The sequence below is a fragment of the Cupressus sempervirens genome, chromosome 6 (assembly GCF_028749045.1).
Source record: "Cupressus sempervirens isolate cs-2001-9-10 chromosome 6, ASM2874904v1, whole genome shotgun sequence".
NCBI lineage: Eukaryota > Viridiplantae > Streptophyta > Pinopsida > Cupressales > Cupressaceae > Cupressus > Cupressus sempervirens.
In genome coordinates this window covers 591,050,022-591,066,169 of record NC_143123.1, presented here as the reverse complement: position 1 = coordinate 591,066,169, position 16,148 = coordinate 591,050,022, and positions in this window count along the sequence as shown.

Below are 16,148 nucleotides of genomic sequence, written 5' to 3'. Positions count from 1 at the left end.
AGGTATCCTTTATTCTAGCTTCATCTATAAATTGGAGGCTCGGCAAGATACCTGATGTTTGTAGATACTTAAGATGTTTGAGGATGTAGTTAAGTAAAAGAGTCTGAATCAATGTTGAATGAAGGATCTAGTATATGTTAAGGTTGTGGGTCTGGGAAAATTTAACGTCCAGTAGGCTGGGGTCTTTTTCCAGATAGGGTCTTTGTTAGTCATGATATGGATTATCAAAGCCCGTAAGGATTCAGATTGTTCAACATAGTGCTGACCCTCACTTTGTGTTTAGAGAGTTCCTTCTTTTCTGATGTGTGGGTAGCTTTTTGGTTGTAATTTCATGACAATGCTTTATCTAAGTATTAGTCTCTTTGATTAAGATGTGTTCATTTAGTAATTAGGTATCGGTAGTGATAGGATTTAGATATTTTATGGTGATTTTTCTTCTATCTAAATTTTGTATGTAGATCTCTTTTAATTCATTTTTACCACTGAGTTCTCCATTTATATTCACTTATAGGTTAATGATTTGAAGTTAGAGGTCCGAGTATGTAAGTAGTGATGGCTTTTATCTAGGTTTATAGATTTTAATATATTCCAATAGGTCTCTATTTCTAGTTAGTTTGTCCTATTTATTAATGCTATAATTGAGGATTTGCTTCCCCAGGTTAGAAACTTTCAAAATCCTATATTGAATGGTTGGATTACATTTTCTATGTAAAGTAGAATAGCTTTCTTTGCAATGTTGTTTCTTTGCTGGCAAGATGGTTCCTGATTAGAAAAGAGGTGAGTCCAAGGAACTACTCAAATTGATTTTTGCAAATTTTTTTTTAACTTAACAAAGTTTCTTAAATGTCCAAAAATCAAATTTTACCTAAATTGCATGTGGAAAAGAGATTTGTTTTGTTCAATTTTAGAAGCTCCAAATGAAGTGTTTGATATTGCAATGGTTAATTGATCCTTGGCATTCAAGATTGGATTTATTGTTTTAATCATGCATTCAAGGAAAATTTGATTTTAATCCATGACATTCAAGAGTGTGTTTAGCAACATGCATTCAAAGACAAGTGATTAAACATTCAAGTTTTTTCCTTTGAGCATTCAAGATTGAGATTTTGTGTGTTGTTTTAAGAACTTTGAAGTGCTTTGTTTTTAACCTTAGATCATTCAAGATTGTTTTGGACTCAAAAGTGAAAATGACTCTTTGGACTTTGCTTTTCATTCAAGATTTTGTGTTCTAGTTTGCATATTTTAAGCCCAAAAATGATATTCCTAGATTATTTTGATGCATGAAAAACTTAAGAAACATTCAAGATTTTGCAACAAGACATTTGTTTGGAACAAATAACAAAGCTTTTAGGACAATTTTTGGCAACCATTTAGGACTCTTAGTTTTCATGAAATTTTTAAAAGAATTTTAAAATATTTGCAAATGAAGTTCATTTTATCCTTGATTGATGCTTTGAGTTTGATTTAGATTTTAGTATGCACTTAGTGTTGATTTTGAACCTTTTGAAATGGAAACTTGAAGTTCTTTTTAAATTCCCAAAAATGAAGTGTTCCTAACTTTGCATGAATGCATCTAAAACTTTGATGTTGCAAGGATGCAAATGATTAGATTGGTTTAGTTTCACTTGTTAAAAGATTTTTTCTTTTTTGCAAATTTTTAATTTTTTAATGGATGTAAGTATGATTTGGGGGTTCATTTTAAGCACTAAAAAGAAGTGTGTATGATTTTTTTTCCTTAAAAAAAAATGGCCAAGATCTCCCACAAGAAGAAGGAGAAGAAGTAGATGGAATAAGAAGAATATAGACAAGAAGAGGAAGAAGAATTCCAAGTTCTTTGTCCACCTATAAGCTTGAAAACTCTGCAAACACTATGAGATATACTATGAGTTCCTTTGTCTTCTTCATGCTCATGTGGACCTACAAAACCAATTTATACAATCCTACCAATCACAAAAACAAGCAAAATTAGCCAAAATCAGCAAATGACATAAAAAACTTGACTAAAAAAGCTAATGAAGATGACCCATGCGGGGTCTCACCAGGCATGCCAAAATGTATATGAGCAATGTTAGTATGCTAATAGAAACCAAATTTAAATAAAGCTTCTACAAACTAAACAAAATTCATAAACTTCAAGATAGACTAAGATGAGCTCTCAATTGAGAATATGAGTCATTAATGGGCTCTCTCAATAAAAAGCTCTCTTGTTGAGTGGCTTTGTCTAAATAGATAGGATGTATGCTCAAGCTTATGCTTCAAAAAGGGCTTCAAATGGAGTTGGAATTTGGGTGTGAGTGTATGGTTTTGATGTAAAATGGCTTCTTAAAATGGCATTATGACTTTACTTCATGGATTGTGTTATTTTTCAAAGGGGAAGGATCCAATTTATAGGCAAGAGGCTTGAGGGATTGAGGGCTAAGATGCAAGGATGGGAAAAAGCTCATGGAGGGCTCAAATTGCATGAGAAGAGAGCACATGGATTGTGCTTCCTTACAGCCAATCAGGGAGTGACACATGTCACAGGTTGAGAGGATGGAGGAAAGGGGAAGGATGAGTCAACAAAGGAGGCTCAAGGGATAAAATCTTCATAAAGACCCTCATAATGGCTTGTAAGAGCAATAAAAGGGCTTGGAAGAGTCATTTATGGCCTAGTGGACTTCATAAAGTTTTATGGTTGAGATATTTTGAGGGAGATGAGAGCAATTTCGACTTGGGCTTGATTAGGAGGGTTTTAAGCTTGCTTAGGCTTGTGCAAATGATTAGAGGATGGATTATGATGGTTTAGGATTAGCTTAGGGATAGGCAAGTGGATGGCATTTAATGAGGGTGGGTGAAGGAGGAGATATTTGTTAACTTTGGCTTGGGTTAGTAAGTTTTAACCCATTTTTAGGGAATGTGACAAGGTTAGGAGGGGATTAGGATTAGGTTTAAAGACATCTTCTAGAAGAGTCTAGACTTTGGATGAGGATAAAGACTTTCTAGAATAGTCTAGAATTTCTTAGGATGAGGATGAAGACTTTCTAGAAGAGTCTAGAACTTCTTAGGATGAGGATAAATTGGATTTTTAGGAAATAAATAAAGTTTTATTTGTTTCAAGGGTTTGGGTTGAGGAGATATTTATTAAAACTTTTTTAATAAACATGAGGATTAATATTTAATCTTAATTAAATATTTTGTGTTGGGATTAGGGGTAGGAAATGATGGGATTAGCCTTTAATCAAAATTAAAGAAGGGTTAGAAGATTTTGGAAGAGGTTAGTGGTCTTAAGGAAATTGGCCAAGTTTTGGGCAAAAAATAAATTTTTTATTTATTTTGGATTTTTTGGTCAATTTATTAATTAAATAATTAATAAATAAGTAAATAATGTTTAAATAATATTTAAACATTTTTGGGAGGGATTCCTTAATTAAATATTTTTAATTAAGACAAAGGGATTTAATGGCATAAAAATAAATTAATTAATAAATGATGATGTCATCAGGACTTTTTCAAAAAATAAAAATACTTTATTTTCTAAAGGTTTTTAGGTGTCTACAGCAGCAACATCCCACTTGCCAGTAGCAGCATAAATGTTCGATAGTAGAGAAGCAAAAGTGACATGATCTGACTTTAGGTTGGTCTGTTGCATTTGGGAAAATAGAACAACAACATCCTCTCTGTGTCCATGCATACCATACCCATGGTGCTCGAATTGGATTCCACCTCTATCAACTTCATCTGGTCAAAACATTTTGGACATTTCATTGTCATATTCTTTCTGTGCATATTCCAAGATCATTGTATTCCAAGATACCACATTTTTCATACGCATTTTGTCAAACACTTTGCGTTCATCTTCAAGACTTTCCAGTTTCTCTAAGAGCCAATAGGTTTGGACATCTTTCACCTTCTTCAAGAGCCAATAATTTTGCACAAGCCTTGATCATGAAGGAGAAAATAAATTCATTTGATCTTGCTTCGTGTCCTTGCATTTGGAACATTAGATTCGTCAGTTTCTTTTCAGTAAGCATCTCTAGAACAACCACACCAAAGTTGTAGATGTCTCCTTTTACTGAAATTCTCCTCCCCATTTCATACGCAGGTGCAATGTAACCAATAGATCCTCTCAAGGTTGAGGTAATGGCAGATGTATCGCTCACCAGTTGGACTATCCCAAAGTTTTCAACACGATTCCTTCAAGTTATCGGCAAGAAGCACAATTTTGTAGTTTAATACCGCAGTGAACAATGGTCAAAGAATATTAATCACGCAACTATTAAACCCCACGTGTCACTCCATACAAAACTTCGCATTGCTTCTTGTATGGTCTATGGTTTTCACATTCCTTCATCTATTATTTCTTCACACAATTTGCATGCTCTCATTAGCTATGGTGAGTGGAGAAGTGGAAAGACAATTTGTCAAACAAATCATCTACTGGTTAACCACCATTCTGGATGTCGTATTGCTTAAGACCAGTTTGAATGGAATAGCACACTTGTTGTGTATTTGCTCTTACTTCAAACAAAAACTCACGTGTCTGGTCATGCTTACCAAAGATACATATCTATAAAGAGGACCTTAATGAGATGACTCGCGTGACTGGTCACACCTGCAGTTTCTATGAACTTGGAAATATTTAATCAAACAATACATACACTTGAACTTGCATGGGTTGGCGGAGTAACAGGTATCCCAGACAATACACCATTATCATTTAAAATATGCCACTCTCCTCACATTGGTTATTCCTTCAAGCAAATCACGTGCTTGGTCTGATGTCTATTTGCAATACACAAAGTTGTATTGTCTATGGAATAACTTCAAATGACTCGCATGCCTGATCATGCCTGTCAAAGCTACAAATCTTGACTTGAGTTGGACGGCTAATTAACATGAAGTAGCATATCAAAATAGTTTAGCATCTTGAAACCACAGTTTGTGTTTCTCTAACTTAGTATTGCTTTCTAACTGACCTCCGATGAAACTGCACATCTGAATTACTCCAAACATTTGTGAACTTTATTTCCAGTCAGCAGTTGCTTCCAAGTTGAAGTTTGGGTTGGGAGTTTTGGGTTAGAATTAGGTTAAAAAGTTGGAGTACGGGAAGAGAGAAAAATTTGAGGAGAGAGAGTGAAAACCCAAACCCAAAACCAAAACTCGTACTTCTCTCTAAAAGTTGGAGTACGTGGAGAGAGAGGATTGTGAAAAGGGGAGTGAAAATCTAACTCAAACCCCGTACTTCTCTCTAAAAGTTTTAGTACATGGAGAGAGAAAAGTACGGGGAGAGAGAAAGTTTAATATTTCTTTATGAATAATCTCTCTCTTTCTCTCTCTTCGATTAATTAATTTAATTAAAACTCTCTGTAAAATGTCTGGATAACAAAATATCGAATGAATCTTTCAACATCGACCATATTTATTGCCATATTTGAGATGTGTAGATTTTATATCTCTGTATAGATTTGTCATGATCCTTAAAATCTGTGCATTGAATCCTTTACACAGATATTTATTGGAGTTAAATTTGCCCTGGATTTTATATATCTATTAAATAGATTGTTAATGATTTATGAGATCTAGTATTGATTTATTTCTTGCCAATATTTACTGGATTTAATTCTCAATAGATATTTCCAACCGCCTCCACCGTGTATAAATAACATCTGTAAACAACATAAACAATATCATCCATGAACGGCGTAAAAAGTATCCTTTTGCAATCAAAGTAGAAGCCTGAATATCACGGCGGATTTGCAAGTGGTCCTTATCAATCGGGTAACAATAGCCTTTAGTTATTTAGGTATTTTATGCACCTTCTTGTGAATTTCAAATAAATATTAGAAATGCAGAGCCTTGTTCATTACAAATATATACTCTCCTTAACCTTTCAATGCATTCCCTGCAACACCCAATTTGCGTCTGTTATGATAGTGTATTCAAAATTTCATCTGTATGAACAAAACCCAACATTTCTTAGGTTTCAAGTGTGTTCCCTGCAATAGCAAAGCTTTATATATTTTAAACTCTCTACTAAATATCGAAACACCATATGATATTTGAAGTGATATTATAATTTGAATTAAATAGTTGTGCACCATTGCAATATCTGCTTTGTATTAAGCATTAGAAAGAGAAGTCCTACCAAGAGGTAATTTTGAATTATAAAAGCAGAGAGCGAGTTACATGTGGGAGCAGATCTTGTATTTATGTACCAAGTGTTTTGCCTAAGTTATAGTTGTATGAAATCAGTGGAACCTGTCAGTACATTATTTTATTCAGATTCTGTTCTCATTTCCAATTGTTCATTCACCTTCGTATATTCCTCTTATTCATCAATTTAAACTGTTCTTTATAAACCCACTGCGATTTCCCATCAGAATCGTCAGTCAAATTAAAATAATTGTGGTCCAAACACAAACAAGTGATTATAAAAAGGCCTGAAAAAAGAATGAAACTACCTGGGATTTCTGTAAAGTATAAATTAATTCTATCTTCTCAGAAATTAGTTCAAACTAAAATAATTTACAATAGAACTCAATTGAATTCAATTTAATTAGATACATTTTGTTTTTCAGTTCTAGAAAAAATAGATAATTTTCTTCTATTGATACTGTCTAAATTTCCAACAGCACTACTAATAACATTAAGATAATAAAATTATCATGGTTGAGAAATCACGGCCAGCCTTAAACATCACACATTAAGGAAGAAATTAAGCTGGAAAAGTGAGTCAAACTTTGACTATTTAACACTTTTGCACTAGGAATCAAGCCTTAGTGTGTGATGTTTAAGCCGTTCGAGAAATCACCACAATAACATAGAAAGCAAACTTGTACTGAAAAAAGGATAAAAGAATACAAGTTTATTCAAATACAATAAGATTACAAACATATGGCCTCTAGGAAATGAGCAATCTAAAAAGAATCAAAACTTATACCTTATGTAATCTTAATGTTCTTTCATAATATTCATCAATTCATTATTATCCATCTGATATCAGATGAATTGAATCTAAATCAATAAAGTCTGTCTATACCCATCATCAATTGATCTAATTTGAATGTTTGGTTTCTCTTTCTGCTTTTTATTCTTATCCCTTTCTTTATCACTCAATTTTGGAATGTTTAGAATGGATGTTTTACATTAACTAACTTTATATCATCTTTTAGCACCTAATACCGAAAAAAAAAAGATTTGGTGGTCGATTTTAAATGTTTATGATTGTATTTGTTCAATCCAATGAGGATCTTTAACACCAACTAAATTAATTTATGATATACTTTGCATGAATTAAATATTTGGTGTTTGAATCTAAAAATGATGCTTCTAGTACTTTGCAATATTCATTGTTTACACTACATATTTGAATATGCAAGTATTTTTTTGTTTAACAATAATATTATTTGCATCTTATTTCACACATCATTCTGAATATGATATTTATTGTGAAGTGTGTAATGTTGTTTACAGAAAATGAACTCTTCCTCTGGAAATTATGAAACACTGCTATCATCAAATGAAAATAAAAAGTATCAATGTCGCAAAAGAGATCATGAGTACTATGCTCGCTACAAAGAAGAAATCAATATTCGTCATCATATGCAACACAAACAAAAAAGGAAAACATGTGCCATAGATACAGGGATGAGTACTCAGATAACAACTATTAATTTAAGCAATCTCATACCCCAAAGTGATGTAGACTTTACAATAGCTTCTAAAAACTTCTGCACTAAGATAGATGCATTGGCAAAAACACAAAAATGCAAAGTGTGCAATGAATGTCACCCTATTATGCACACCTCTGCAATAATTTATGTCGTAATTTGTAGTAGATGTTCTCGTGAAAAGGGGAGACATCGCTTTGCAACATCAAATAACATGGACCTAGGAAAACAACCAGATGAATTAAAAAATCTAACCCAAGTTGAAGAGATGCTCATAGCAGGTGTAAATCTGATAGCAAGTAACCCATGCTCGTGGTGGGCAATACAAATATTATGGTCATATGATTAGCTTCCCACAAGACATTAGATCAATAGCAAAGTACCTCCCACACAAAATTTCAGATTTGGATGTCTTAATAGTTCGCAGACTCCAAACCCATGGAACATACTATGATCGCTATGTAAGTAAAGCTTGAGCTTGGGCTGCATTAAAATATAAGATCAAATATGATCCATACTATAAGGATGTTCTAATTTCTAATGAATGTCTACACAAACTCCCAGATAAAAGTATAGACTTTTCAAGCTTGCTTCATACTATTGATGTAAACAATGAACATGATCTCTCAACTGAATTTGAACATCCATGTGGTGAGGATGAAAATGGAAGTGGCATGACATACACGTCATCTTTTGTGGCTAACCTACCAAATAGATGACATGAGATAGATATCATCAAAGAAATAATGCAAATTTCAAATGCAAATGATGCTCTTATTCATTGGCCAAAGCTTGATCCCTCTCTAGTAAATGAATACAATACTGAAGGACTACTCGATATGGCTTTCCCCACACTTTTCTCAAATGGTGTTGCATTACCAATGCAACCTCACTATCGACAAGTTAAGATGCATGAATATGTGTTGCACTTAATGAGATACCATGACAGTAGATTTGGGAGCCACCCAAGGTTCCACTATTTTGTACTCAATATAATGATGTGACATTGAACTCAAGGCCTCTCTTCTGTGTTTGTGAAGAAAAATCTAGAGGACTCCATCCCAACCACCATTGAAAACCTTTGATTGCACTTACAATAGATGCCCAACACTCAATTGGCTCAATAATTGATGCACTTTGGATCTTCCTTGAGGGGAACTCGTGCGTATTGGAGTAAACATCGTGGTGAACTTACAAATATGATCAACCAAATAGGAACCCCTACTCTTTTCTTCACGTTTAGTGCTGCAGATACTAAATGGCTTGAATTACAATGACTTTTTTCCAAACGCCCTTCCATCGATGCTTCGGACCAACAAAGAATGCACAAACAATGTTATCAATAACCCACATACAACTTGTATATTCTTGCATGAAAGGTTCACAATATTCCATGAAGAAGTAATAGAGAAACTCTTTTGTGTGACAAATTATTGGTATAGGTATGAATGGCAACATCGAGGATCAGGACATATACATGGATTCATTTGGATTCCAGGTGCACCTGACATGGAGAAGCTTGATTGGAATAATCATGCAGAGGTAGAAAGAGCGAGATTGTTTTTTGAAAAATATGTGAGTGCATAGAATCCCCACACTTTGTCTTGTAGATGCAACACACAACATCGATCATTGCAAGAAGATCCTTGTCTATCGGAAACAAACACTATCTTCTCTAGAGATATGCGTGTTGACTATGAGGAATTGATCAACCACATTCAACGACACACACAATGTACTAAAGCAACGTGCTTACAAAAATGAGGTAATATTTTAGAGTGTCACTACAAAGCCCCTTGGTTAGAAAGTGTTAATTCATCCTTGGCTTGTGATGAGTCCGAAAAAAAACCTATGCTCCAGCTCGGAATGATGATAGGTTGAATATACACAACCCAAATATGATTTCAATATGGAGGGCCAATATGGATTGCCAACCAATTGTATCAAAGATACTTGTTCTTAAATATATAGCACAATACGCATCAAAGGTAAAGAGGAAATCAAAGAGTTGTATTGATATGCTAACGCGCATATGCAAGCAACAAGTGGGTGAAGACCATGCACTAAATTAGCATATTGTAGATTTCTATCTGAGATAATTGCAGATCGTGATATTGGTGCACAGGAGATATGCCATATGCTACAAAAGTTACCACTTGTTGTTAGTAGTTGCTCTTTTATAACATTGAATGTTGGACATAAAGTTTTGCATTGGATTAACAAAAAATCAGGTGATAATACAGTACTAGTGAGTTATTTACACTCCTACATAGAATGACATGCTAGTATGGAAGTAATGTTATTGATCGAAACTGCTAGATCGTTCTCATTTTTAGCTACTCACAAAGGGTACAAGTGGATGGTTAGGAAACAAAAGGCAATTGTCAATGTTTTTCCTCATTTCTATAGTACCCCTGATGAGGAATCTGAACAATTCGAGTTGTTTTGTTGGAGTGAGCTACTTTTGTACAAGCATTATCGCAACATCGCTATAGATATTGGGCTCACTAAAGATGTGATTGTTGCAAATTGGAAACAATTAAAATTAAATAACTACCCTGTCTGGCATGTCCAGACCGCCTGATAGTTACAGAAGATGACCATGAAGATGATTCTAATGATACAAGTGAGGTGGATCCAATAAAGATAAGTGACCTAGATGAATGGGAGATGTTATCACAGATGGGAGTTGGTGGTGGTGAGAACTTGAATGCCCTTGAAATGCTAGGATGATGTGACTTTTATAATATCAATAATTGGGATGAATGTTCTATACCTCCCCATTTGCACAATACTGTAGAACATTTCTTAAGTACAAACAAGACATCCAAGAGAGATGAACACTCCATATTGCAAGAGCATGCTCCATTATATCCATTATCTTCCAAACAAGAACTAACACTTACCATTATAAAAGAGCATTATAATGATATTTCTTCCAAACAACCCCTCTATATGATCATACAAGGAACAACGGGCACAGGCAAATCATACTTGATAAATTGCATCAAACATGCACTTTGGGTTTTAGCATCTAAAAATAATAGTCTACTCCTTATTGTTGCACCTACAGGTGTTGCGGCATTCAACATAAATGCCTCAACCATACATGCTACCCTTAGAATACCAATAAGAGAAATGTACCCACTGCATGGACAATCACTACTAGTCTTTCAAGAAGAGATGAGATATGTGAAATACCTCCACATTGATGAATTTAGCTTTGTAGGGCTGAAGTTGCTTTTGAAAATAGATAGTAGATTGTGTGAGGCTTTCCCCCATCAAAAAAAACAATGCTTCGGTGGCACATCTATAATCCTTGTTGGTGACTTAGCACAACTACCCCCTGTCATGGATAAACCAATTTATGCATCACACTCAAATACCAAATCTGTTTGGGATAAATTTACAAAGGTCAACACATTGACAACCATATTTTCCCAACAAGGTGACAGTCAAGCTCAAATCGAATTTCGTCACATGTTGTACAATATGTGAAATGCAAATCTAAGTAAGAAAGATTGGGAGCTACTCATGTAGCGTACAAATAAAATGATATTTGCTTCTAAATGAAGATCATTTGATCAGTCGATGCATCTTTACTCTACAAACAATTTAGTTGGGATACACAACCTACAAATGCTTAAATTACTCAATATTCCTATTGCACTTAGTAGTGCAGTAAAAATACACTTACAATCAAACCTTGATAGTGATGTTGATCGACTTCCAAAAGAACTATTGCTATGTAAAGGCCAAAGAACAATGTTAATGACAAATCTTTGGATTCGAATGGGCCTTGTAAATGGATCGCTTGGAGAGGTGGTAGATATTGTGTATACACCAAGATATAAGCCCCTTGACCTACCTCTATATGTGGTGGTCCAATTTGATAATTATACTAGCCCACCTTGGGACCAAAATGCCCCAAACAGTCTACTTGTAACACCTATAACCTTGGGTAATTATAGACAGATCCCACTATTTATGTCATGCACTTACCATACATAAATCCCAAGGATTGACATTTCAAAGGGCAATCATTGATATTGGTACAACAAAACAACAGGGTTTGACTTTTACAGCTATATCAAGAGTTAAATCACTCAACAACCTATGTATAGAACCATCATTCTCTTTTGATCGATATTCAAGAATGAAAGATAATCCATATACCATTATCAGAAAAAAGGAAGAGTCACGATTGCAACAACTCTCCCTATAGAGTGGATATGTAACAAATATATTACTTTCCTCTAATTTATATGACTATGTTTGTGCTTACATCATCAATTTTGAAATTGGCTAAATTTATGCATTTCAATCTCATCATATGCTAATGTATATAATTGTTGTGTTACAGGTATGGTGCATAAAAAAAACCCCTTTTGGTGATCCATTGAAATTTACTTATATATGGATACTTGCATGTATCCAATATGATCTATAAGTTGTCTTGTTTAGTATATCTCTATTGTATCTAATGTGTAATACACTCTCCATGTCTAATTTGTCAATGTATAATGCAATTGAATAATAAATATGTTGTCTTTGTAGAGAAACTATTGGTATCATTCTTGTCTACACAACTTTAATTACATATATGTTACTTGTATCTTGCATGGCTTTCAACGGGTCCATATTTGTGGAGGCTCCAAGACTATGTACTTTCAAATATTGTAGATTATTAATGTTTTTAATTTTTAAATGGTGTATTTCAAAATTTTATATGCCCATGTACATTCTCAAAGATGTGATCTTTAGGTGATGTACACATACTATCATTCATCATAAATTTTAAATAATAATAAATACATAAAAATAATTGTATTCGAATATATTTTGATTTGTAAGATATTAAAAAAATGGTGGTCAACATGCAAAGTTTGAAATAAAGTTAAGTTATTGATTCCTTTCATGAATTGTTTTTTGATTGTCAAAATAACAACTTTCAACCTAGCATTTTTTGTTGTTTACATTCCTTTACCATCTTATTATATGTATGGCACAAACTAGACATAGTCATGCATCTTACATGTAAGCTACCACCTTTTCTCACTATTGACGTATCCCTTGCTCCTTCGGGTGCAAGTGCTAGTGTCATATTAGCACTAAGATGAATGCATAAGTGTTCCTCCCATGGACAAGAAGTAAAAATAGAGCATAGAACCCCCTGCCTAGAACTGAAATCCTAACATTCTACGTTGGTGTTGTAGCAACAGCTTCATAAATGAGCGGATTGACTTTGTTATGCCGCAAACTATCTGTTGCAGCAGCAGCTATGAATCCCAAAATATGCTGCAGATTGTTTGATATTCACCCATTCCATTTTCTCAATGTTTTCTCAACCCTTGCCATTTCCGGTGCCCATTCCCAGCCCCTCTTTTCACGCTACGCCTCTACCGAACTCAACATTTCCGACGCCGACATCACTCACATTTTCAAGTTTAACGCCGCCTTGCAAAGGCTTAAAACCCTGGAAAATGTCGAGCAGGTTATTCATTTGTTCAAACGATACGGCTGCTCCGATTTCCAAATTACCAAAATAATGAGGGCCTGACCCAAAATAATCTCATTTAGCGCAGAAAGAGTATTGGAACCCAAGATCAAACTGCTGGAAGGTTTTGGTTTTGTGGGTCAACCTCTGACAAAGCTTTTGATGTCGTATCCAAACGTTTTATGCTGCAGCCTCGAGAAAGACCTTCTTATCAAAATGGAGTTTCTAAAAAATGCATGCCAGTCTCAGGATGTGCTCGTTAAAGCTCTTCTAAAATCACCCAGGCTTCTCAGTGCTAGCCTGGAGAAGACCTTGAAGCCCTCGTTTGTATCGTGGGAGGGACAGGGTTTTCGCGGGACAGATTTCTGCAGATTCTTACAGATAAATTCATCCGTTCTCTTCCTCACTTCTTTAACGCCTGCCCAAGCTAATCTCCTTAGCAAGATTGGCATCGACAAAGGAAGCAAAACATTTAAATATATTCTGAGCATGGTAGCATTGAGTCGCATAGAGACGTTAGAGACCAAGTTTCAGAATCTTCAACTCTGTGGGCTCTCAGCTGAGGAAACCTGGCAAATAATTAGGGCTAATCCTGTAGTATTTTATCTCTCCAAGGAAAGTATTTGTGCAAAGATAATTTTGTAGTTAATAACTTGGGGCTTCCTGCAAATTGTGTGGTGAGGCATACTTTTTTGTTACTAAACAGTTTGGAAAAGAGCACTAGGCCCAGGTTTCTAGTTTGGCAGAAAATCAATGACCCCGGCGTACCACTTTTGAGGGTATTGGCAATGTCAGGGGCAAACTTTGTTAAAAGGATTATAAAAGGTCATCCTGAATCAAAATCACTGTTGACAATTTATGAAAATGCCATCTCTAATGCTACCAAGAGCAACAAGAGTACAACCAATCGTTAATATGGATTGAGACAGAGAACCAGGACTCGGAAAACGCAACGAAGTTATCAATCAAGTCTTTGGCAGAAGAGATGTAGGCCCTCCCCATTCGGTTGTTGGTTGAGCGTATTCATTCCCGGAGGTACCATGTTTAACGGGGCGGGCTACATCAATATTTCCTCTGACATACTCTGTGCGCTTAATTGCTCTTCCTGTGAGTTATGCACTGTAATTATCCATGTTTTGAAGTGAGCCGATTGTTGTCACTACTGTAATTCAATGTGTTGTAATTGGGGAATATTTAATCACGAAAAACTTTGCTATCTAAGTCATTTTGGAAACAGTATCATTATTTTTGAACCCGGAATAGTGATAGAGAATGTGTGACTGGTTACGCGGATTTTTCAGCACACAAGTTATCGAGGCCCTAAATGTCTGCAGCTGAGGGTTTGTAGTGAATTTGTCTCACGTATAATCCTTAAACAATACATGAAAATTAGTAATTCAGAACAATAGCTTCTTATGTTTAGCGTGAAGTTTGTCTTCATTTAGAGGACATCAGAAAGAAATATTAGTTAGAAGATATTGGTACTAATTGGTTCTCCGCAAGTTTCGTGACAACAGTTTCCAGAACCATTTCTTGCTTGAATTTGACAAGTCCGAAACTTTCTTTCATAATAAATAAGATTTTTATGGTTTGCAATTGAGAATAATATCAATAACGTAGAAATCACTCCTAAACCGGCCAGGCCAGTAGAGGAGGCTTAAGGTTGTGGGTATTTTCGTATAGTCTTGAGTTCAAATATGAGAGTCTGTTTCTTACGATGCACTGATTCTTGGGTGAGTAGGTGCATCCCCAAAGGAGTAGCCTCGCACCAGCTTGCCTTTTATGGGCTGCCGGACTGGGTCGCGGGGATACCCTTGGGTTAAAAAACAAACAATCATAGAAATCAGAATTGAAGATAATCTTGCAACTCTGGAAAAGCTACAAACCGCTTAATTTTAATGGACTGATTGCTCTGTTACACCTAGCCAATATACCCAATAAGAGAAATTTGGTCACGATTCAACGAATTAGAGGTTATTGATAGATTAAACAAATTGTTAGGTTTGTAAATAAACTGCTGCCAAACAGACGAATGCTGGAAACAAGGGTGATTATTCAAATTTTAGTCATTAGGGTGTTTTACAGTTGTAACTTCTTAAAAAAATCTGAGCATAAACCTGATTGAAAGTTCTGCAGAATGGCCGTATCATGGCAGGAGAGGTTGTTGCTGAACTTGTTGTGGCTGGCCCTATCGGAAACCTCACAAGTATACTGCAGTTGCACAGAGTCGAACTTATGTTCTTAAGCATGCAGCAATGCTCCTAACTAATGCATCTATTAGCGTACTGATCATACAAAAAAATTTTATGCGTTTTAATTTTTTTAATATCTTATGATGGGATTCTACTAACTGTCCTCGAGCCTACATACAGGTGGGTTGTTCAGTACTGCATGGCAGCATTCATCTAACTAACAATCAATTTTCATTTTCTGTTATCTAATAGGTGCTGTATATATTGGCAAATACGGTCTGGTCACAGGTTACTTTCCATTTCGTTGCATTTTTAAGATCATTAAGGGGTGTAGAAACATTTAATCCACCAACAGGCTGAAAAATGTAGTATCATATATGAATTTAATGTATACGAAGACCCCTATTTATTGAAATTTGAGACTATTTGCTAATGAATGATTTGTCTTTGATCTTAGATCAGTTGATCCTTGATCTTGCCATCAAGAAGATTATGTAATCTCATTCGGATCTATATAAAGTTTTACCTGTTGTTGAGCAATTCTTGTGTTGATAAGTTGGAGATACTTTCCACAGCAAGTCAAATTGTGATATTACTGACAGGATTTAACTGTGTAGTTTTCGAGTCAAACTCATTAATACATGTGTCATGAGTATTCACACATGAATCCATCTCTCATGAGAATAAATAGAACACTTACCACTCATTGGATCGAGGTGATGCTAATAGAGGTGAAGTACCAGCACTGGGACATCCTGGGAGGTCACCCATCCCAGTACTACTCCATAGTTAAGTGCGCTCGAGCTGGAG